Source organism: Rhineura floridana, chromosome 3 (assembly GCF_030035675.1).
Source record: "Rhineura floridana isolate rRhiFlo1 chromosome 3, rRhiFlo1.hap2, whole genome shotgun sequence".
In the NCBI taxonomy this organism is placed as follows: Eukaryota; Metazoa; Chordata; class Lepidosauria; order Squamata; family Rhineuridae; genus Rhineura; species Rhineura floridana.
In genome coordinates, this window is record NC_084482.1 from 64,581,376 (window position 1) to 64,604,300 (window position 22,925).

Sequence of the window (22,925 nt, forward strand, 5' to 3'; positions counted from 1 at the left end):
GCTGGTTTTGTCTCCCTCACCCCCCCTTCTGCTAATATAATGTAGGCAACAGCAATCAACAGCTGATAAATATGTTTGGTACTAAGCATGTTATCTAATCCAGTTTGCAATCATATTGCCCTAGATAAGCCACCTGGATTAGCTGAAGACTGTCTTCCAAAGAAGTGACCTCATTGAAGTTCAGAAGACCATTGACTGTCATGAGAAGAGCTGAACTGCTATAAAAATAACAACACACAGCACTTCCTTTCCTAAGGCTAAGATTTTTCCTTTGCTGCTTGCATTTCATACTTCAAAGCACATGGCAGCTGAAGATGTGAAATTGGTAAAGGATCTGTCTTTTAAGATACGTTCATGTAGCAGCAGTCCTATGGACACTTCCCTGGAAGTAAGTCCCACTGATTACAGCTGGACTGACTTTTAAGCAAACGTATAGGATTGCACTTTGGGTCCTATTAACTCCATCGTGTTAACCTCCATCATGTGGTAAATGTGCTGTCAATGTAGGATTTCTGTAAGTCTTATGAGCTTAAACAAGCTTCTGAGGATGGGCAATATGAGGTGCAATCAACTGAACCCTTACAAGATGGAGTGTGAGTAGGTGATTCGACTGTTGAAGGAGATGGTGTTCAGCCTATTGTACATGAGATTGCACTTCCCCCTGAAGCAGGGGTGGCCAGGAGCTGCTGGCAGGGAGAGGCAGCAGCAGCAGCACACATCTGGCCTCCCAGCACTGGCATCATCACAGCTTACTGGGAGGGGCAGGGAGGCAGTGCTGTGTAGAGCCAATCTGGCACTCCCACCAGTGTGTCTGCACAGTGCTGATCTCCCTGCCACCTCACCCCTCTCCCTCCTAGTAAGCTGCAGTGACACCAGTGCTGGGAGGTGCATGCCGCTAACCCTCCCTGCTTGCTGCTCCTAGGTGTGGCTAATCTTTTTTGGCCAAGGGGGCCACATTCTCCCTTGGCCAACCCTCTAGGGACTGCATGCCAGCAGTGGGTGTGGCCATCCTGCACTCTTGCATGCAGACACACACATAGCCCCCTCCTCAGCTAATCCATGGAGTTCACCCGAGGAGATGGCTATTGCCCCCTCCTCACTCATCAAATGATTGATCTGCTGAGTGGTAAGGGGCATTTAAAAGTAGACACACAGGACAGTAGTCAACTAACTCATTCTGGCAGCACAAGGATTTCCACTTGCACAACTTAACTTCACCCCTCTCCTCTAATCATGCACCTCTTAAAACTGTTCTGGGGGTTCCCACAATTTGAAACAATCTCTATCATTTAAATAGGAATAAAGTATATCTCATTGTGGCAGGAAAAACTGATCAGGTGATTTGTGTGCAAGCTTAGTCTGCTATCCAGTGTGGTTGATTAGACTGGACAGCCTTGAAACAGAGGACACCTTCAAAACAGAGGACTGTCCTCTGACAGCCCTTCAAAATGCTTATTGTGATAATTTATTTATTTATTTATTACATTTATATACCGCCTATTAGCTGAAGCTCTCTGGGCGGTTTACAGCAATCAGGGCCGACTCCAGGCATGCGGGGGCCCTTGGGCATCAGCTTGCCCTGGCCCCCTGGTGTATGTGTGTGTGTGTGCGTGTGCGTGCATACGCACATGTGTGCGGGCCCCTGCAGGCCCCCCACGCCCCCCCACCTGTCTAGTCTTTACCATTGCCCTTGATGACGGCCGCGGTTTCCCTAAGGGGAATGAAGCCTCCACCGCCATCTTTGTTGATGGCACACGTGCGTGCTACGCGCGCACATCTCTGCCATCAACTAAGATGTCGGCAGCGGTTTGAGTACCTTAGGGAAGCTGCAGCCGCCATCTTCATTAAGGGTAATGCTAAAAAGCCGACTGACAGGTAAGTGGGGGGGCGCGGATCGCGGAAGGGGAACAGAGGGCCCCTCAGGGGCTCCTGTAGCTCCAGGGCCCTCAGGCCAGTGCCCAACCTGGCCGCCCTTTAGAACCAGCCCTGACAGCAATCTAAACTCTGAAAGGAGATACTCTGCTACAGTGGGTGTTACATCTCTCTCTGCTTCCTTTAAAGTCGGTATGTGGGGACTGTGATGCCCCTGTATTTATAATACTGTAAATATGGTAAGTGTGGGTTTATTAGAGTAAATGAAGTAAGTGGACTGAATGAGAGGGGGGAGTACATGGGTTGGAATGTTGATGCGTGTTGTATTATGATTGGCTGAGAGCTTGAGGGTCTGAAGGTATAAATGAGACGATGACAGTTGAGATTTTTGAGTTAGTTTGGTTGGTTTTAGTTGGTGGATTTTGGAGTTGGTTGGTTGGTTCTGGGTTTTGGAGGGTGGATTGAATTAGGTGGGTAGTGAGACAGGTTATTGATGACTAGAAACGTAAAGAGTAACACATTTTATGAAACCACACGCTTGTTGACTACACCTTGTTATTCTTGTGTATATAAATAAATATTTCTTGGTTTACCTAACGCCTGATCCTTGGCTGGGTTTACATAGACCAGAAGGGTGGGCAGGGCATATACCAAGGTTGGGAAACAGTATCAATGGTGGCAGCGGTGAAGAGAGAGTGTAACATCATCAGGTATCCAGAGCAACCCAGGGCTGTATTCTTTATAGGCACAAAGATACAGGGGGGTTGTGACCTGCAAGTGCACCCAGACACAAAGTATCAATAGGCCAGGAGGAGACTAAGGCACAGTCTCAAGGCAATATTGTTTTACAGGGAGTGTTTGGTGGTGCTGCCTAGCAGTGGGATCTTGAGAGATCTTTGCTAGAGCCGGTGAGAGAACTGTTTAAAGACCAGGACCCTGAGGTGGGACTGTGACAAGGCGGTGACCACAGGCAGGATCCTAGCAGGTGGCGCCTGAGGTGGGATCCTGACAGGAAGGGTCCTGACAGGGACTCACCTGGTATTCCATTGGGAAATGTATAATTAGCACCTTTCATGTTGACATGCTGGTCTTCAAAACAAGTATCTTACAACAATGTATTTTGCATATTTTCTCATCTCTCCTGCCTCTCCCCCCCAACTCTAAGACAAATCGATACAGGATTATAGAATTGTGTTCTTTGCCAACTTAAATTTCAATATATCTCAATTTCCAAGGCAAGAGAACACACACACACACACACACACACATTCTTCCTACTACTTTGAAAAAAACAGGCATAGAGCTTCAGCTGTCTTTGGAAACTCAGACATAGAATTATGTTCTGAACATATGTACCAAATTTCATGCCAATATGTCAGTGTTCAAAATAGATATTCTGGGGGAAAAGAAAAGCTAAGCAAAGACAGAAGTATGCCAAACAAGCAAGTTCAACCAAAGGCCACACTTTGCTGGCCAATCAACACAGCATCTTGTCATCTGTGTACTATTTCAAAGTACATGTATTTGCTGATAGATGCACCCAGTGTCAAGTCTGACCCTGATGCTTCAAGTTTATACCTTTCCCCTCTAGCATGTACATTAAAGACCAGACTGCGGTAGCAGCATCTGGCCGGTTGTTTTGCCAGAGAACATCTTGTTGGTCCAGTCAACCAATGCAATTGCTATCAATCAGGACAAGCACAAAAGGAGAGAGCACTCAGTTCAAATAAAACTGAGACACTTCCAGCTAGGAAATTAATCTGATTATTTTGGAAATGTCTCAATCTAATCTGCATCTCCAAAGTTTAAAAATATGGTAATGCAATTAGTAGCTTTGGCTGTCTAATGAAAGCCACTTAAAACCCCACAAAAATACCATTAAAAGAGAAAGCTGAAGAGCCTCTTCAAACTTTCCAAAAATGTGAAGTACATTCTTATTCAGAAGATGCCAATCTAGTGTCTTTCCTTCCAGGGTTCAAGATTAATTAGGGCTTTGTTTAGTGCATGAATGAGGAAACAAATGAACTCTTGCATCGCACACCACTGGAACCAATTTTTCAATCTTTTCCCCCTTTTTACAATTACATTCATATCATGGAACTCTTCATTAGACTTTTCTGTCACATGGCTGTATTAAGTCAAGCAACTATAACAGCTGCTTGCCACACTCCCAGATTGAAGATTATGCACAAATAAATGCAGAGGATGGATTTTAATGCAATAACAAAAGTCATTAAACTATTGAGTTTTTAAATTAAAATGCATAGCCATATTTATATCCCCCCCAAGACAAGCACATTGTTCATATTCAGTAGCATTTAACACTGGACCCAGACAATGCACACGTGAATTGCTAAGAAATAAACCATTTGGACACTGGACAGTGCAGATTAGCATAACACTATAACCACTGGAACTCTCTGCCACAGGAAATAGTTTCCACTAATGAAAATGGAAATGGACTGCCTTCAAGTCAATTCTGACTTATGGGAGACCCTATGAATAGGGTTTTCATGGTAAGCGGTATTCAGATGGGGTTTACCATTGCCTTCCTCTGAGGCTGAGAGGCAGTGACTGGCCCAAGGTCACCCAGTGAGCTTCATGGCTATGTGGGGATTTGTATCTTGGTCTCCCAGGTTGTAGTCCAACACCTTAACCACTACACCACACTGGCTCTCTCCACTAATAATATAACAATATTAAAACAAATTTATGGAAAATAGAAATAGTTACTAATAAAGATGATTGTGTGTCCACTGAATATCCCAGCACATGAAACCACTGGGAGCTTAGAATAAACAACATGAATCAAATAATTTACATTTTGTGATTTTGAACATTTTCTCTGTTGTAGTGTTTCTCAAATGCTAGGGTTGGATCCAGATTAAGTGAGCTCAACTCAGGCTCCATTGAAATCAATAGGATGAGTTAATCATGACTGTAAAATATTTAAACTGTCATAAATTAAAAGCAGTCTGAGACATCCAGATCTGTAAGGCCTGTTTAAAAATAGTAAGAGAAGCGGGCATTCCACAGAGACAGGTCCACCACAGAAAAGGACCTTGTGTCTGAAGACCAGATAGATCTTACTGGAAGCACATGAGCAGGGCCTCTGTGGACAATTTGAGGGCCTACACAGTTTTCTACAGGTGGGGTGATGTGTCAGATAACCTAGTCCCAAGCCATTTAGGAATTGAAATTTATTATTTATTTATTAAATTTATATCCCACTTCTTCCCAGTAGGAGTCCAGGGTGGCAAACTAAAACACTCTAAAACATATTTAAAACAAACTTTAAAATATATTAAAACAAAACATCTTTAAAAACATCTTTAAAAACATCTTTAAAAAAAACTTTAAAAAGCAATTCCAGCACAGACGCAGACTGGGATAAGATCACAGGGCTTTGTACACTAAAACCACAAACTTTAACTTTAATGAGTAGCCAGTGCAATGCTTTCAGCAGCAGGGTGACATGTTGGCAATACCCTGCCCCAGTGAGCAGACTCGCCACCACATTTTGCACCAGCTGCAGCTTCCGCACCAACCTGAAGGGCAGCCTCACATAGAGCGCATTACAGTAATCTAGCCTGGAGGTTTCCAGTGCATGGACAACAATGGTCAGGCTATCCTGGTCCAGAAACGGATGCAGCTGTCTTACCAGCCAAAGCTGGTAAAAGGCACTCCTGGCCACTGAGGTCACCTGGGCCTCAAGTGACACAGATGGATCCAGGAGCACCTCCAGACTACAGACCAGCTGTTTCAGAGGGAGCAGGACCCCATCCAAAGCAGGCAACTGGCCAATTATCTGAACTCAGGAATCACCAGGCTAAAGCACCTCCATCTTGCTAGGATTCAGACTCAGTTTATTGGCCCTCATCCAGCCCACCACTGAGTCCAGGCAGCAGTCCAGGGTTTGCACGGCCTCTCCCGATTCAGATGTTACAGAGAAATAGAGCAGGGTATCATCAGTGTACTGCTGTCACCTCACCCCAGATCTCCTGATGACAGCTCCCAAGGGCTTCATATCAATGTTAAACAGCATCAGGGACAAGATGGTGCCATGCTGCACCCCACAGCACAACTGCCAGGGGGCCAAAAGGCAAATGCCTAATGCTATTCTCTAAAAATGACCCTGGAGATAGAAACCACTGTAAAACGATGCCTTCAATACCCATCTTACCAAGTTGGCCCAGAAGGATATCATGGTCAATGGTATCAAAAGCCGCTGAGAGATCAAGAAAGAATAACAGGGTTGCACTCCCCCTGAAAGGTAATCACCAGTGCTGGTTCTACAGAATTAGTGTTATATGCTCAAATTGTGTAGCAATTTCACGGCTGCATTCTGCACTAGCTGAAGCGTCCAAACTATCTTTAAAGGCAGCCCCATATAGAGCTGGTTACAGTGGTCTAGTCTGGATACAACCAGGGCATGAAATACTGTAGCAAGTTCTCCTTTCTCCAGATTGTCACCAGCTACATCTCCACAGATAGCACTGAGTCCAGGAGCACCCCTAAGCTGTGCACGTGGTCCTTTAGGAGGAGTGCAATCCCATTCTGCACTAGTTTCATATCCTCCATATCTCCAGATCAGCAGGTTTTTATTTAATTACTTTTACTATAAAAAAATAATATTTTGCTTTACTCTTGTAAATCACCACTTTGGTCATTTTTTTGTTGGGGTACTCTAGAAACACAAGTGGTGCTCTAACTAAAAATATCACTCACCGGGAAGCCTTAGTTTTGACTTTGCTCTGTATGTTTGGAATTAGGAAAGGAAGAAAGATGCACTGATAAATAATCTCTTGGGTGAGTTGTACACACAGTGGGGCAGTGGGATGGAAGAGACATGACTGATATTTGTGCAGGTGTGTATTTAGACTGGTTTAGTTTTACAGATAGATTGGACTATTTTTCTTGGTATGTGTGCATGCTTGTTCCTTGGCCTATACACAGCTGGCTGATTAGTTTTCCAGACTCAAAAATATGGAAATAGCTGCCCAGGAACCCCTGGAAGCAGCCACTCTTGGAAAGAGTCCACTACACTAATGTTTTCATATTTTAAGCCTTCTTTTTCATACGAGGATACTTACCCATACTAGATATAATAGCATCTATATGGAAAGCACTACTAGGTGCTTTAACCATAAGTGGGCAAACACATGGAAAGTAATGATTTGTTGCACTCATGTGACCCGTTTCCATGGAAGAAATCCACAAATGGCTTTGCCACACTTGGCCAAATGTGCCTACCATCCCATTAGTGTTAAATAACTGCAACTGTAACTGTAGCTGTTATAAAGTAGCACTTTATGTAAGTGATAAAAGAAAAAAGAGAAGCAAAAGAAATGTAAATTAGTAATGTTTTTCAAATGGGCAGTCGTTTGATCCAGGCCCATACACTTCTGGATCAGCATGAACAGATACAATTGATTTCAACAGAACTATCAAATTTATCACTTAATTTGCTTCCACTAGATGTCTAGTGCTGCTGAGGCATGACTTTTCCTCAGTCATGGTTAGGGTGCTTCTATAATGTTTACTCATCAGCAGTAAGTCCAATTCAGGAAAGATCCTTTCTAATGCTAACATAATCAAACACTGGCTTAAGCCTATTCAGGGGGAGTGAAGATGGTGAATAAAACTTACTTCACCACCACTGCGTTCTCAGCTTGACATCCAGCAGAGCTGTTTAGAGTGGCTAAGGGCTTATTAGATACTGGCCCTAGGGAGGTGGCAGAGCCATCTAAAGATCACTGTGACATGCTTGCTAAGCATTTTGAGGATAAAATCATTTTCGTCCACTGGGATTTGGACTCCATCATTGGTGCTGATGATCCTGGTGAGGTGTCTGGAGTACTTTCAAACTCACTAGGTGAGTTTCAGTTGCTGCGGCCTGAGGACTTGGAAAAGGTATTTGGCCAGGTTGGTGCAGCTACTTGTGTCTTGGACCCTCACCCCTCATGGCTCATTAAATCTGTGGGGGGGGGGGACACAGCTGAATGGGCCAGGTAAATAATAAATGCTTTTCTTTAAGAAGGTGTGGTCCCAGGCTGCGAACGAGTCCAGGCACTAGTCCTGGGCTTTCATGGCCTCTCCAGATTCAGATGTTACAGATAAATAGAATTGGGTATCATCAGCGTACTGCAGATACTTCACCCCAAATCTCCTGATGATCGCTCCCAACGGCTTTATATAGATAAAACAGCATTGAAGACAAGATGGTACCCTATTAAATAGTGAAATAGCACTATTTCACTATATAAAAATGAAAAGAAAAAAATACTGAGAGAAAATCAGTAATTAAAACTCCCCCTCCCTTCTTGCAAGAAGGAGAAACTGACAGAGGTAAGACACAATTAATAGAGGCCAACAGGAGACAGTAAAATGGCCTGACCCTGCTAGCAAAAAACTTTTAATTAAAGTCTCCATTTAAAGTTGTCTGCCCATACTGGTTTAACAGGTGCTGCAATGTGTTTAAATGTTAAAAGATCATCAGAAACCACGTTTGAAAAATATGGGAGTACAATACAGAAAACACTGGGCTGCAACAATTTTACAATGACACTATCTGGATGTGAATGAAAAGTGGATGGCAATTTCACAGAAAAGGGCTAGTGTGGAAGCATTTTAGACACTAACATACGCACACACAGCCCGACATTATGTTTTATATGGGAAACATTTGGTCAGGAGCCATTCCAACATGCAGTTAAATATGCCTATGTGTGTAGGCATACACATAGGGCTCCTTCTGGGAGGAAGGGCAGGATATAAATTTAATAAATATTTATTTAAAATATTTCTATCCCACTCTTCTACCCTACAACAGGGCATTCAGGGCAGCTCACAATGAGATCACACACAATAAAAACCACACACAAAAATAAAAGAGATAAAAATACGTAAAATATAATTAACAATTCAAGGAGAATTATATTAAAAGGGGACTAAAGAGGTAGAACTAAAAAAGGGGGGAAATAAAATCAGTTTCAGGCTATACCTGAAAAGCAGTGTTGCTACATTCTACTCATGTTATCTGTTTCACTCATGTTATCTGTTTCCATGGATTGGATTGTTCCAATTTCTCTATTGGTGTGGAAAACAGGGCTTTTACATAAATGGTTATCCAGAGATAAATGCATTTATAATTGGAAACACCCTTTTCTTTGGGCAGCGTATAGTGAAGGAAACTATGCAAGGATATTAAAACTCATGCTTGTGATGAGTGTATGATGGGCAATGGGGCACATATAACATAGACTGACAGTTCTACTTATTCTTTTCTGTTAGTATCAATTTACAATTATCAAGGCCTCTACTAGACTTAGCTTATAACGTTTTCCCTAAGTGAAATGGTAAAGGTATAATTTCCATAACTGATGTGTTCAGTACTGTTTTATATCCATTGAGCAGTTGCACATTAGATCTATGTACATCAACGCTCACCAGCATGGGGATTTTTTGTACATATATATAAAAAAAGCTTTATGCCACTTCTAGACCATGTTGTTTCATATCCTCATTTCTTTGATGTCACCAAAGGAGAACTTTGCATTATAATGCTTTAGCATACTTCTCTAGTCAATATTAACAGGATTTCAAATGTTCTCCAAATAAGCTCCAAATATTTTGTCCATAGCGTCCATACTGGTGGACAGATTAAGATGGTCCACCCATGGAGACTAACGGAATTAACTGGATTCCTGAATGCCCTGGGGGGGTTTCCAGTAGATAGAGCAGGTGACTTGGTTGAAGACTTTGTCATGCTGTGGAACAATGAGAGGCATTGCGCTCTTGACATGGTTGCCCCTGAGTGCCCTCTCTGGCATTGTGGAGTCCATCTTGCACCTTGGTACACCACTGAATTAAGGGCAATGAAACAGGCTGGATGATAGCTAGAGCACAAGTGATGAAAGACATGCTGTGAGGTTGATCAGGCACAAGTAAAACAACATAACTGTGCTTACTGTGACAGCAGCAAAGAAGGCCCACTTTACTGCCTCCATCACATCCTCATGTAGCCATCCATTGGAGGTTTTTCACATTGACTGGGGTCTGCTAACATCAACTCTGGGAAATAGATATTTAGATCCTTCGGAAGGCCACTGTGAATTGTTTGCAAGGCACTTCGAGGGTAAAGTTGCTTACCTCCATCCACATCTGCTGTAGGCCCCAGTGAGGTGTCCAGTGCAACATCTGCTGCAACTTTTGGGGATCAGTTTCAGTTTATGAAATCTGATGACATGGAGAAGTTGCTTGCGAAGATGCACCAAGCAACGTATCCTCTCGACCCTTCTCCTTCCTGGCTTGTTAAAGCTTGCCGAGATGGTATGACTGAGTGGATCCAAGGTGTGATTAACATGTCTTTGTGGGACCGAGTAGTCTCAGCTGTTCTGAAAGAGGCAGTGATATGAACCTTGGACCCACTGGTTTGTAACAACTACCACCCAGGTGCAAATACTCCCTTTTTAGAGAAGGTGATTGAAAGAGTTGTGGCATATCCATTGCAAGGACTCTTGGATGAAAAAGATTATCTTGACTCATTCCAGGCTGGATTTACGCTAGGGACTTGGTCACCTTGATGGATGACCTTTATCGGGAGTAGGACAGGGGGGTGCGACCCTGTTATTCTAACTTGGTCTGTCAGCAGCTTTTGATACCAATGACCATTGTATTGTTGTGAGTTTGTGGGTTGGAATGGATGATCCCTATGAGTTCCCTTCCAGGCTCTGATTTGGAATCCTGTGCCTTAGGGTAAGGAGCTGGCTTTGCTGGAATTTCTTTTGTTAAGTTAATAGCGTGGCCAGGTTGTTAATGGGTCTATTAGGTGCCCAGCAACTGGTGAATGGGCCAGGGACATCCTTTTGTCATTAAAACCTTTCAGGAGAGCCTCCCCCTCCCCTCCTGGCGCCTGGGAGAGGCTTGTGTTTAGTTGTGTTGGAGAATGGCTGGGAACTGGAGGCAGGCAGAGAGACTGGCTCTCTGCACCATGGCTTTAGGATGCCTCCTGTAACCCTGATGGAAAAGCTGTATATTGGACTGCTGATGCTTTGAACCCCTCCATCCTAAGCTCAGGTTGGAATGTGTGTAAATAAACAAACCATATTTCATAAAGACACCACAGTCTCCGCTGACCTTCTTCTCAAAGGAAACCAAACCCAGGGCGAGCACAGGGACCCCTGAAATCTCACCACTCAGAGATTGGGGAGGCGCACAACAGTATCCTTCTCAGCCGACTTGGTAAGATGGGTATCAGAGGCACTCTTTTGCAGTGGTTCTGATTCTATATCAGGGGTCAGTTTCAGAAAATAGCATTGAGTTATTCTCTTTTAGCCCCCTGGCACTTGTGCTGTAGGGTGCCGCAGGGTACCATCTTGTCCTCAATGCTGTTTAAGATCTATAGAAAGCCATTGGGAACAATCATCAGGAGATTTGGGGTGAAGTGTCAGCAGTTCACTGATGATACCCAACTCTATTTATCTGTAACATCTGAATCTGGAGAGGCCATGAAAGCCCAGGACCAGTGCCTGGATTCATTGGTGGGCTGGATGAGGGCCAATAAACTGAGTTTGAATCCTAGAAAGATGGAGGCACTATGGGTAGGTAGTTCCCAAATCCAGATAATTGGTCAATTGCCTGCTTTGGATGGAGTCATGCTCCCTCTGAACGAGCAGGTTCATAGTAGGGGTGCTCCTGGATCCATCTTTGTCACATGAGGCCAGGTGACCTCAGTGGTTAGGACTGCCTTTTACTAGCTTTGCTGATAAGACATCTGCAACTATTTTTGGACCGGGATAGCCTGACCACTGTTGTCCATGCACTGGTAATCTCCAGGCTGGATTATTATAATGCACTCTATGTGGAGCTGCCCTTGAGGTTGGTCCGGAATATCCATCTAGTGCAAAATATGGTGGAGCAATTGCTCACTGTGGTAGTATATTGCCAACATGTTACCTCACTGCTGAAAGAATTGTACTGCCTGCTCATTAGCTACCGGCCTTAGTTCAAGGTTCTGGTTTTTGTGTACAAAGCCCTATACAGCTTGCGACCAGGATACCTGAAAGACCGTCTTATCCTTTGTATACCCAGTCGATCACTACGGTCTGCAGGTGAGGGCCTCCTGCAGATACCATCTTATCAGGAGGTCCTTTCCACACAACATAGGAAACGAACCTTAGTGGCACCTACCCTTTGGAATTCCCTCCCCTTAAATATTAGACAGATGCCATCTCTGTTATCTTTTCGGCACCTACTGAAGACCTTCCTCTTTCAACAAGTCTTTTAAGTAGAGACCTTATCCCAGTCTGCATCTGGTTTGGAATAACTTTTTAAGATGTTTTTAAAAGAGTTTTTAAAAGGTGTTTTTAAGATGTTTTATTTTTTAAATGTTTTTAGGATGCTTTGTTTTTGAGATGTTTTAAGATGTTTTTAGGGTTTTGTTCTTTGTTTTCCACCCCTTCTGGGGAAAAGGGTGGGATAGAAGTTTAATTGATTGATTGATTGGTTGGTTGGTTGGTTGGTTGGTTGGTTGGTTGATTATAGTTGCAAACTCACTGCCCATGGCACCTTGACACATCATCCATCACACAATTGATTGTAACCTAAAGGATCTTGAAGCCTACAATCCTATGTTCAGTTATTCAGGAGTATGCTCCACTGGACTCAGTTGGACTTAGGGCTCATTCACACAGGAGCTGAACTTCGAATTAAAGACGTAGCTGTTGTCATCAAGATAGTTCTACAAGATTCACACTTCACCTTCACATCTGCTGTTTTCCATTCACACTAGTTAGTGTTCCTCTAGGAAGGATTCGTGTTGCTGTTTCGTGCCCCCACAACCTGTTTTATATGCTTAGTCCCTCTGTATAGATCTTGCTAATAGAGAAGGGAAAGGTGGCTTTTTTGTCAGTTTCATTGTTTCTTGTCAATTGCACACCTCTCCCTGCAGAAGCTGGAGAGCTGGGGGTGCAATTGACATCAAACTGATTTGATCAGTAAAACACTTTTTTTAAATTAAAAATGTGGGGGGGGCTTCTGTCACATCGGCTCCCTTTGCATTCCTTCTCAATTCCTTCTCACAGGTTTCAAGGAGCAAGGAGAGGGAAGGAACTTAACAGGGAAAAGGGGGGTGAAAGGAAGGTTGTAGCAAAAGTGGGAGGACACCAGTTGGAAGTGGCTTGTTAAGCCTCTGGAAACAAAGTGAAACCCGTGGAGAGTTTAGTGGACAGAGAAAGAGGAGTATCTGAAATCGAGCAAAACCCACCCAGCAAAAAACGTTGAAGCAAAGCACATACATGGAGGAATGCAGCGAAGCAGAGATGTTTTTTCCTTCACTTTTCAGATTATCCCTGGATTGGTTTAATGCGGATTTAAAGGCAAAAACTGCATCTTACCTTCTCTTTGCCTGCAATGTCATGTAAACGATGTGAATTTAACGTGGATGCAAGTAGCATCAGACTCACACTAAACCACAGTGTGAACCAGCCCTTACTGTTGAGTAATTATGTATAAGTTTACATTGCAAGCAAAATACCAAAATTACATAATGGTTTGGGAAGACAAGGTTTATCCCATTCTTCAAATGTAGCTGCACTATCATGTTTATTTCCCAGAATATAATTTTGTAAGGATGATATTCACATTTTCTTTTGGTATTGTCAGCCCATTTGTTGGATATATGGAATATTTGTCTTAGATGCTCATCCTGAAAGATCACTCAACTATTCAACTGCAGGAATACTGATGAAAGTTTCCAATTGTCTAGAAATGGCAGCAGCTTCCTGTCTCTGTTGCTGCCACCTCTTCTTCCTGTCAACCTAAGTTTGCTATTTTCTTCCTAATGGTTAATTTTAAACAGGAATGCTACTGACACTCAAATCTTCTTGTAAGCTATTATTTATGACCTAGAAAACCCTGTTTTGAGCCAATAAATGTAGGACAGGGTCACCAACCTGGTGCCCTTGGGCACCATAGGGCCTTCAGTGGCACTCCCAGGCAGGGTCCCCAGACTCTGAGCTTTTATTTTTTAAAAAATTATAGTCCTCCTAGAAAGTTTTGCAGCAAAATGTGCAGGTAACCATTCTCAGCAATTTTTGTGAAATGAGCCAGCCTAGCTGTTCCCGTCAGTGTTTTTAGCCCATGACTCAAGTCAGAGCTGTGATTGATAAGTTAGTTGTTTGGACACAAGGCAATAGACATTCCTGCGGTCCTAAAGAGCTGCTGTTTTCCCCGCCCCTTTAGTGCACTTTTCTTGCTTATGTCTTATTTTCTAGTAATCCTTGGAATATCTGTGGGTTTGTCTGTGGGTCATTTTTTCTTAGCAACCAGGATGCATCTTTCCTATGGTGGGTTAATCTGTGATTAAATACTCCACAGACACTATTTTCTGCAAATACTACTACACAAAAAGTGTGTGTGTATGTGTCCAGGCTGTCCTGGCTCCCAACCAGAGAAGTAGACTCAAAACTCAGTGGCTTTACAAAGCTCACAAAGCTTTATTCCAGAAGTCAGTATAGGAATGCAGCATCAGGCACAGAGCCAGCTCCAGGAATGCGGGGGCCTTTGGGCATTAGCCTGCCCCGGGCCCCTCTGCTTCCCTTCCGCGATCCTGCGATCACGAGACGAGCTTCCGAACTGCCCACCATCCCCCGCCATCCCCAGCGCGTCACCTACCTTTCTCTGCTGTTCATGCAGGGTTGCCATCAATAAAGATGGCGGCCGAGGTTTCCGTAAAGGACTGAAGCCTTTGCCGCCATCTTGGTTGATGGCATGCAGCGCGCGCATTGCTGCTTGTCTTGCGATCCGTGGGATCGTGGAAGGGGAGCGGAGGGCCCCTCAGGGGCCCCCAGGGGCTCCTAGAGCTGCAGGGCCCGCGGGCCAGTGCCCAACATGGCCGCCCTTTGGAAACGGCCCTGATCAGGCATTCTAGGCATGATTCAGGATACAGAACACAAACAAATAAGGCTTATCTCAGAAACAGGTTAGGTATATCTCATGAACCGATTAGGTATGTGGAGGGAACAGCAGACAGCATATCTCAGGATACAAACTAAGCATGTGGAGGCAACAGTAGACTGTTGTAGCAATGACCTAATTACATCCAGCCACTCTAGATATGAGAGGGGGGCAGGCACGTTACTTCTCCAAGCATTTTCTAGTACTTTCCACCTTTTGCTGCAAGGCGAAGGCTTTTCCTAAGAGCAGGGAGCATTTTCTTTAGCTGGAGCTGCCTCTTTTGTAATCTGTGTGTCCTTGGCAAAAGTGTAATCTCTGGTTTTGATATACTACTTTCTCTCTCCGGAAGGCTCCACGCAGTTCATTAATTTTTTTCTGTTCAGCAGGTAGGTCTGGGCTGGGTGCCAGTGGGAATTCCTTTCTCTCTGTCACAAACGCAGGAGGTTATGGGCATCACTAAATTCACCAAACTCAAAGATGCCAGAGATTGCTGGGAACATTTTATCACTCTTTGTCAGATGTACAGGGTTGATTGATGGTGCAGTAAAACAATTAGCCATCAGCTAGCCAAGCAGTGGCCAGGTTGGAAATCTGTTGAGGCTTGGAGGTAATGAGGGAAAGGGAAGGAAGAGCAGGAGCTGGGGTCTTTTCTGAGCAAAAGTACCAGTTGGGTTAGCAAGACTAGTCCAGCAAGGCCGTCCAGGATCCAAATTACTTGAAAGGGTATGGCAAGCCTGGCAAAGGTCCAATGCTGGTGTCCAACACTGCTTCCAGTGGAAAGCAAAAGGCCTCTCATGACCTTTTGAACTCCACTCCCTGGTGCAGGTGATTGCAATCAGCCCTCTGGCTCCCAGGAGCTTGCCATCTTAAATGGCCAGAATGCCTGCATTCTGCTACTTGCTGGTGTCTTCACTCTGCAAGGGTCAGAGGAGCCTCCTGTACATTATCTGAGTCTGACTGAGGATCTCTATCTGTATCCTGATCATTTTCCAGCAGCGGGGAGTCTGGAGCTGCATCTCTGGAGAGTCTGCTTGTTCCCTCCTCTGGGTCTGCCACCCCTCCTCCTCTTTCTCCAAGGACTCATCCAATGGAGGCGTGATACATTTTCCCCATGTTTTCCCCACCCCCCTCCATGACATCTGTAGCCCATTCTTCATCCTCCCAATCTTGCCAAAGGTTCTCCTTGGGACCCATGACACAGGCACTCACTAATAATTCATTGTATAGTTAATGTACAGTACAATGGTATACTTGTCTACTTCAGAAGTAAGTCAATTTGTGTTTAATGAGGCCTGGGTAAGTGGGTACAGGATGGCATCCTAGCTGCATCTCTAAAATCAGGACCAGCAGGACATAGCAAACTTCCCATGGTAAACATGAAGTTGTCCAGGGGATCGGGGAGAGAAGCAGCAATGCCACACCTCCATGGCAGCCATTTGGGGACTGGAGCCCTCAGTACTCTCTCAAAATTCAAAATGTGCCTAGTATTCCAAAAAGGTTGGTGACCCCAATGTAGGGCAAGTACTAGTTACTAACTAATGAAAGAAAGACTGTCTGCACAGGGGCAGGGGCTCTCTCTTCACATGTTTCGGTATTTGTTCTGGCACTGAATATAGTTTTCAGGGCTGAAATCTATTGGGGACTTGCTTAAACAGAATCTTGTTTCTTCCCCCTTATCTACTTCCTGACAGCTCTTCTAGTCTGATTTACCGTCTGACCTGGATTCTCTTTTGACTTTGGTTCACCTTCCAGTTCCAAGATTGCAGTCTTCATCTTGACTCTGGCATTACTTCCCTTTGGCTCTCAGGATCTAGCATGGGATATGCATTGCAGGATATGTCCAGCAAAGATTGTGGGTGCCTCCAGACTGTCAGCATTTTGTGGGAAGGATTCAAGTGTACACCAGAACTTTAGGTTTGCACAAATAAGGAGAATTAAAAGGCTCTGTTAGTCTAGCAAAACAATTCCACTTTAAAAAAGAATTTGACTTTGTGCAATTTGGAAAGTAATGGGGAAATGCAGTGAAAAGCATGGAATGCATGAATGACTAACGGGAAGACATGTCAACACTTCACAAAAAAATTAGAACAAATGCTCAGTAAAGACCAGAGATAGTCTAACGACCTCTGCATAAGCATTGTGCAAGCAAATCAGGATGAATGCTCCATAAATAGGTCATCTGGACTGGAGGAACCCCTGTCTCGGGGATCATAGTGGTCATGTCAGCCTGTTGAGTGTACTGGTAATGTTTTCAATTGTTGTAAACCGCCCAGAGAGCTTCGGCTATGGGGTGGTATACAAATGTAATAATAATAACAACAACAAACAGATCTTCTCATGTGAATATACACATATATAGGATATCTGACCCATATCTTACACACAAGTTCATGACAGTATCACTTTGGGGGATCTTACCTGGAGATAATTGTGCATTACAGACCATTCCGTATGGTTTATTTTAGATAATAATAATAATAACAACAAGAAGAAAGAAACCTGGTTCCAATCCAGAAAAGCTCATTCATAGTCTAGTTCCTGAGGTTTTCCTTACCTCTCCTATTAATGAGCAACACATCTAACATAGTTGAAAGGAAGAAGACCTTGTATAAATCTTATGTGTGTTCTGGCTACAATAGGCATTTTTGCCTCCCTGACATGTCCTTGCCAAATAAAGCTAAAAGGTGTAATCATCTGTGTAATCTTGTTTGGAGTGTTGGCTGCCCTGATTCATAAATATGCACAGATTTATGAGCAGGAAAAAAAGTGTGTAGTGTAAGGTTTCAAGAGACAAGTGCCATGGTCACAGCATTCTCTTCTTAGCACTTCATTTTTATTTTATTTTTAAGAAGATTCAGGGAGAAGGGAATGCCACATGATGAAAATGAGTCTTTTTAAAGAGATTCACTTTAATTATAGACTTTTGTAATTTTTTGTAGTTCCCCAATCCCATTATTAAATTACAACACTAACTCATCTAATGGATTTTCACTGTAAAAGCATCAATTTTGCTTTATTGTCTCCCACTGCTACATGTGTAAAATAAAATAAAAATAATAAAAGAGCTAAAAAAGCTCTTTCCCCCCTTGCAATAGAACCCATCAGACTAAACACAGGGGATGGCTGGCAAATCTTCCTTCTATTAATAGGACTCCCCCTCCCCCAAACAAAGTGGATGGTGCGAGAGCAGAATACAAACAATAAACTAGATCCAAGTATATTTGATTGGGTCTGCAGGGAGCGATAGGACTGATGACTGGGCAGGTAAGGACAGCTTTTTTTTCTGACTCCACTGATTTACTAAGCCAACAGGGAAATACTGGCTGCCTTGCAAGTTGGTTTCCTTCTTAGAAGAAAATGGTGAATATATACTAGCCTAGATTTATTCCAAAGGTCCTTAATGCAAGACTAGCTAGTGCTGAATCTGATCTTGCATTAACAAGTTCACTCCTCTGAGCAGCTCATGTGCTGCTGCTGTTCTTGCAGAAACAAGTCCTCCTGGTTTTCTTTCTTGGTGCCCACTGAACATGGGGGAGCTGTCCTTCCTCCTTTAACATATCAAGGAGATGCACAGAAGAAAAAGGGGAAGGTATTGAAGGGGGCTATTCTAGGAGATGAAAGGACACATTCAGGATAGTACAAACCAGAGCCTGAATATTTTCAAGGTGAAATTGTGGGGAAGGTCTTACATTCCTTGTTATTTTGTTTTCTCTTTTAGGAATTTATTGAAGACATTGGAATTCAATTTAAACTGGACAGGTTTTGACATTCAAACTGGAGCAGCACTGAAGTATTGGTGGCTTGAAGGTTATACAGATTCAGTGGTGTAGCAAAGTGTGAAAGTAGGGGACCACAGCTCTGAGACTTTTTTTTCACAGCAGCAGCACAAGTGTACTTCCAGTAAACTACATATGGGGTTATAGTTATGCTGATACTAATACACTGGGTGTTATGCAAAGTGCTGCTGATCCACTACCAGTTGTGTGTGGAAGCTGGTCATCACACGGAACTTCCACTTTTCAGTACATGGTTGGACTAGCTGTACACATACTGTACTAAACAGTCAATTTTCAAGTAGTCACCAGGAGGCTGCTGGTATTTGAATCTATACTGAATAGAAGGGAGAAAGCAAGCAATGAGGATGGCATTGGTGAATGGAATCAGTGACGGAGCAGCGACATCACTAGCGGGAGTGCGGGGGGGTGCGGACCTCTGGTGCACACCCTCCCAGGGGCATGGATGAGGTGGCTGGGCTTGTGTGTGTGTGTGCGCGTGCACACACACACTCAAGGCCAGCCACCCCGTCCATGCCCCTGGGAGGGCGTGCGCCAGAGGGGCACCCAGCCAGAGAAGGCCTGGGAACACCGGCGCGCCTCCCTCGCCCCGCCAACGCTGCTCCTGGTCTCGCCCGCCCGCCTCCGAGGAGGAGTTGGAGCAGCCTTGCCAGGCAATGGCACGGGGCGGGGTGGCTCTGGGTGTCACCTCCCTCATGGTGACACCCAGGTGCGGGCCGCACCCTCTGCACCCTGGTAGTGACGCCCCTGACAGGGAGGTAGCCCTGATCTCTAGCTCTGCTGTCTGACACAGTAGTTGCCTACTACTGTGCTGAACTGCTGACAATCAGGAGTTAGCCTGATATAACCCCAGCTAGTTAATCGCATTACCTCAAGCATCCCTGGCCATACAAATCATCTAAGGAGAAAAAAATAGCACATCACCAAATATAAAAGAGCAATAAAAGAGAGGTACAAAAGGAAGTACTTCTTTACTCAGCGCATAGTTAAACTACGGAATTTGCTCCCACAAGACGCAGTAATGGCCACCAGCTTGGATGGCTTTAAAAGAAGATTAGACAAATTCATGGAGGACAGGGCTATCAATGGCTACTAGCCATGATGGCTGTGCTCTGCCACCCTAGTCAGAGGCAGCATGCTTCTGAAAACCAGTTGCCGGAAGCCTCAGGAGGGGAGAGTGTTCTTGCACTCGGGTCCTGCTTGCGGGCTTCCCCCAGGCACCTGGTTGGCCACTGTGAGAACAGGATGCTGGACTAGATGGGCCACTGGCCTGATCCAGCAGGCTCTTCTTATGTTCTTATGTTCTTAGGAGCCTCAAAATGGTACTGGAAAATGTGGGGAACTATAATAAATACCCAATTTAGTGGAAACCTTTGTCTAGTGAGCTGTTGCTTTACTAGAGTGATCTAACAAATTAAAATGCTGTGCCCCCTCAGGGAGGCTCCCCCCAAAATGTGTTGATCATTTCATAGGATTGCATCCAGTGCTGCTGTTCCACTTGCACAATAGAACTTGCCTCTGGCAGAACTTGGAGGACCTACTAGAGCAGGTTTTGGGGACTCATGGTCAGAGGAAGGAAAAGGCTTGTTGTCTTTTTTCTCCCTTCCTCTCACAGTAAGAGCTTTCACAGCCTTTGATGGGTTTCGAGCATGAAGGCAGGGATGCATTGCATCCATGGGTCCTCATAGTTTTAGTCTCTGTATTTCCCCCATTCAGATATGGAAGTTAGTTTGGGGCCATGAATAGCAATGATGTATACTCCTTTCTCTGCTTCCCCATCTGATAGGTGAACTAGCAGCAGGCCACAGACAACTCAGGTTTCACTAATGGAAATCTCTTCATCCCATGCGCTAAGCTGTTCAAACTCTAAAGTTGGCCTTAAGTGGAAGGAAACAGCAATAAGGACTTAATAGGTCAAGCCAATGCATTGTGTGATGGGTTGGGGAGTCAGAATTGTTGAGTTTCATCCTGCTTTTCCCCTGCAGGATAGGGCTAACATTGTAACATTCAAACACATCAGCCACGAACAGTCACAGTTGAAATGCTTTCTCGCAGTCTGAATTTTATCTCAATTTAGTTTTCCTCCAACTCTTAGGCCATTTTCACACGAGGTTTAAAAACACACTTGCTTTGTAGTGGGATTCTGGAACAGCAGGACAGATAGATTGGCTTCTCTCATTTTCTTTAGATGAGCAAGTTGTGTATAATAGGTTGCCAGTTTTATAGAGAATTTCTGTCAGGTGTATAAGTGTGTGGAAGTTACCTCTTTAAAATGAATATTGTAACATTTATATTGTCCAGAATGCTCATTAACATTACATCAGCATTCACAACTATTAATTCTATCTGTGCATCTATTAACATGAATAATATTTTTATCATTTATATCCCTCCTTTTTCCATATAACTCAGGGTGGGAGAAAACAAGACAGGAGGGCTCAAAGATTATTTGTATCATGTATGGAAATGTTCCAGAATATTTTTCCAACTATAGGTTTCTCCCGGACTTCCGGGAAGGGTGACTTCGCTTGTGCCTGCTTTTGAGATGGGCTCCCGCCTCAGAAGAAGCTTTTTCAGATATAAATCAGTCAGAACATTTTTTTTTTGACTGATGAAATTTCTCCCGGGCAGGGAGAAACGTAGAGATCAACCTCAAAAGCCTGTTTTTGTTGGGAGGACTGGATTTCATTAATTTATGAGAAAAGGTCCAGCCAGCAATGCCGGACGGACTTCCGAACAAGCTCTATCTGATTAATGCGACACGTTTATCTTTTCTTCAAAGAGAAAACGGACTAACAGGCAAGCACCCTTCTTTCTATCTTTTTTTTTTACTTGGTTTAAATTGTTGCAGCAAAAAGAGATTTGTCAAATGAATCAGCTTTAAAGAACTTCTGGGTGAGCTATAACTCTTCTCTGTTATTCACGAAATTAACAGCTTATCTCTGCTTCTATTGCAAAAAGCTGTCCTGGAAGTGCATTCTAAAGATATAAACAGAAGAGGGATTTCTATTCCGAGGAGAAAAAAATAAAAAATATGAACTTTGGAACATTATATTGTCTGGGACTATTCTCTTTTTGGTCTATTTTATTTTGACGAATCTGCTTCTTCACGACGCCACTAACTGTTTTGATGCTGGGAACTAAATTTGTTTTGTATTCTTGAACATAGAGAGATAAGGCAGGCTGCTCTGTTTATACTGTGATGTCATCAAGCCTGGAATATTAACCCAATTGTTGCTGAAATAAGAAGTGGTTCTTCTTTATTTTTGTTTTGTTTTGTTTTCGTGGTTTTAAAAATGGCAATCAAGAAAGTGGCTGAGAATCTGGAAGTAATTATGTTTCAGAAAATAATGGATGAGATTGAGATAACGAAACAAACCCTGCGACAGGGCAGTAAGGAGCTGAAAATTGAACTGAGCAAAATGACGCAGGAGCTTAAAGAAATAGGGGATCCTGTGAGAGAGGAGAATGAGATCAGAGATGAGAAAAGAAAATTAAGGGAAGATACAAGCCCTGGAGATTGGAACAAATGTGGAATTGGAAAAAGATCTGGAGTTTATGGATATTAGAAATAAAATCTACTGTTTGGAATTTAACGTTATCTCTGAAGAAATTAATGAAGATATTAGAGATAAAGTTATCAATGGCTTGGATAATTTTCTGGACTGGAATGACGTGATGGAGCTTGATATAGAGAAAATCTATGGAATTAACTGCAGCCATGTGACAATGGAAAAACTCTCAAGAGATGAGCCAGTGCATTTTGTAAAAAAGAAGAACACAGATATGACTTTACAACAATATTTCAGCAACTTATTCAGAATCGATGGCAAGAAAATATTTGGGATAGAGGAAATTCCCATCAGACTCTTATTATATGACTATGGCTATGACAGCAAGATTATTATGGAATACTGATAATGGAAGATTGGACACTGAAATTACTGGACTTAACAGGACTATTGAAGATGGAAGATGGAATTAATATGGATAATGGAATAATGGCTATTGAAATTATTGGACCTAACAGATTTTGATGAGATGGATTAATCAATATGTTTATTTGGACTATGGTTATGACAATAAGATTATTATTATTATTAACGAGATGGATTAATCGACATGTTTATTTGGAGAAAAATTGATAGATATATTTCTTAAAGAATTGAAACCTCTCTTTGACTTTTTGTGGAAAGAATAAAGTAATGTTTATGAGATTTGATGATTAATTAAGATAACTACTGGAGGAAAGTGATTTTATAATATAATTTAAGAGACAGGATTGTTATATATTGTGGACCT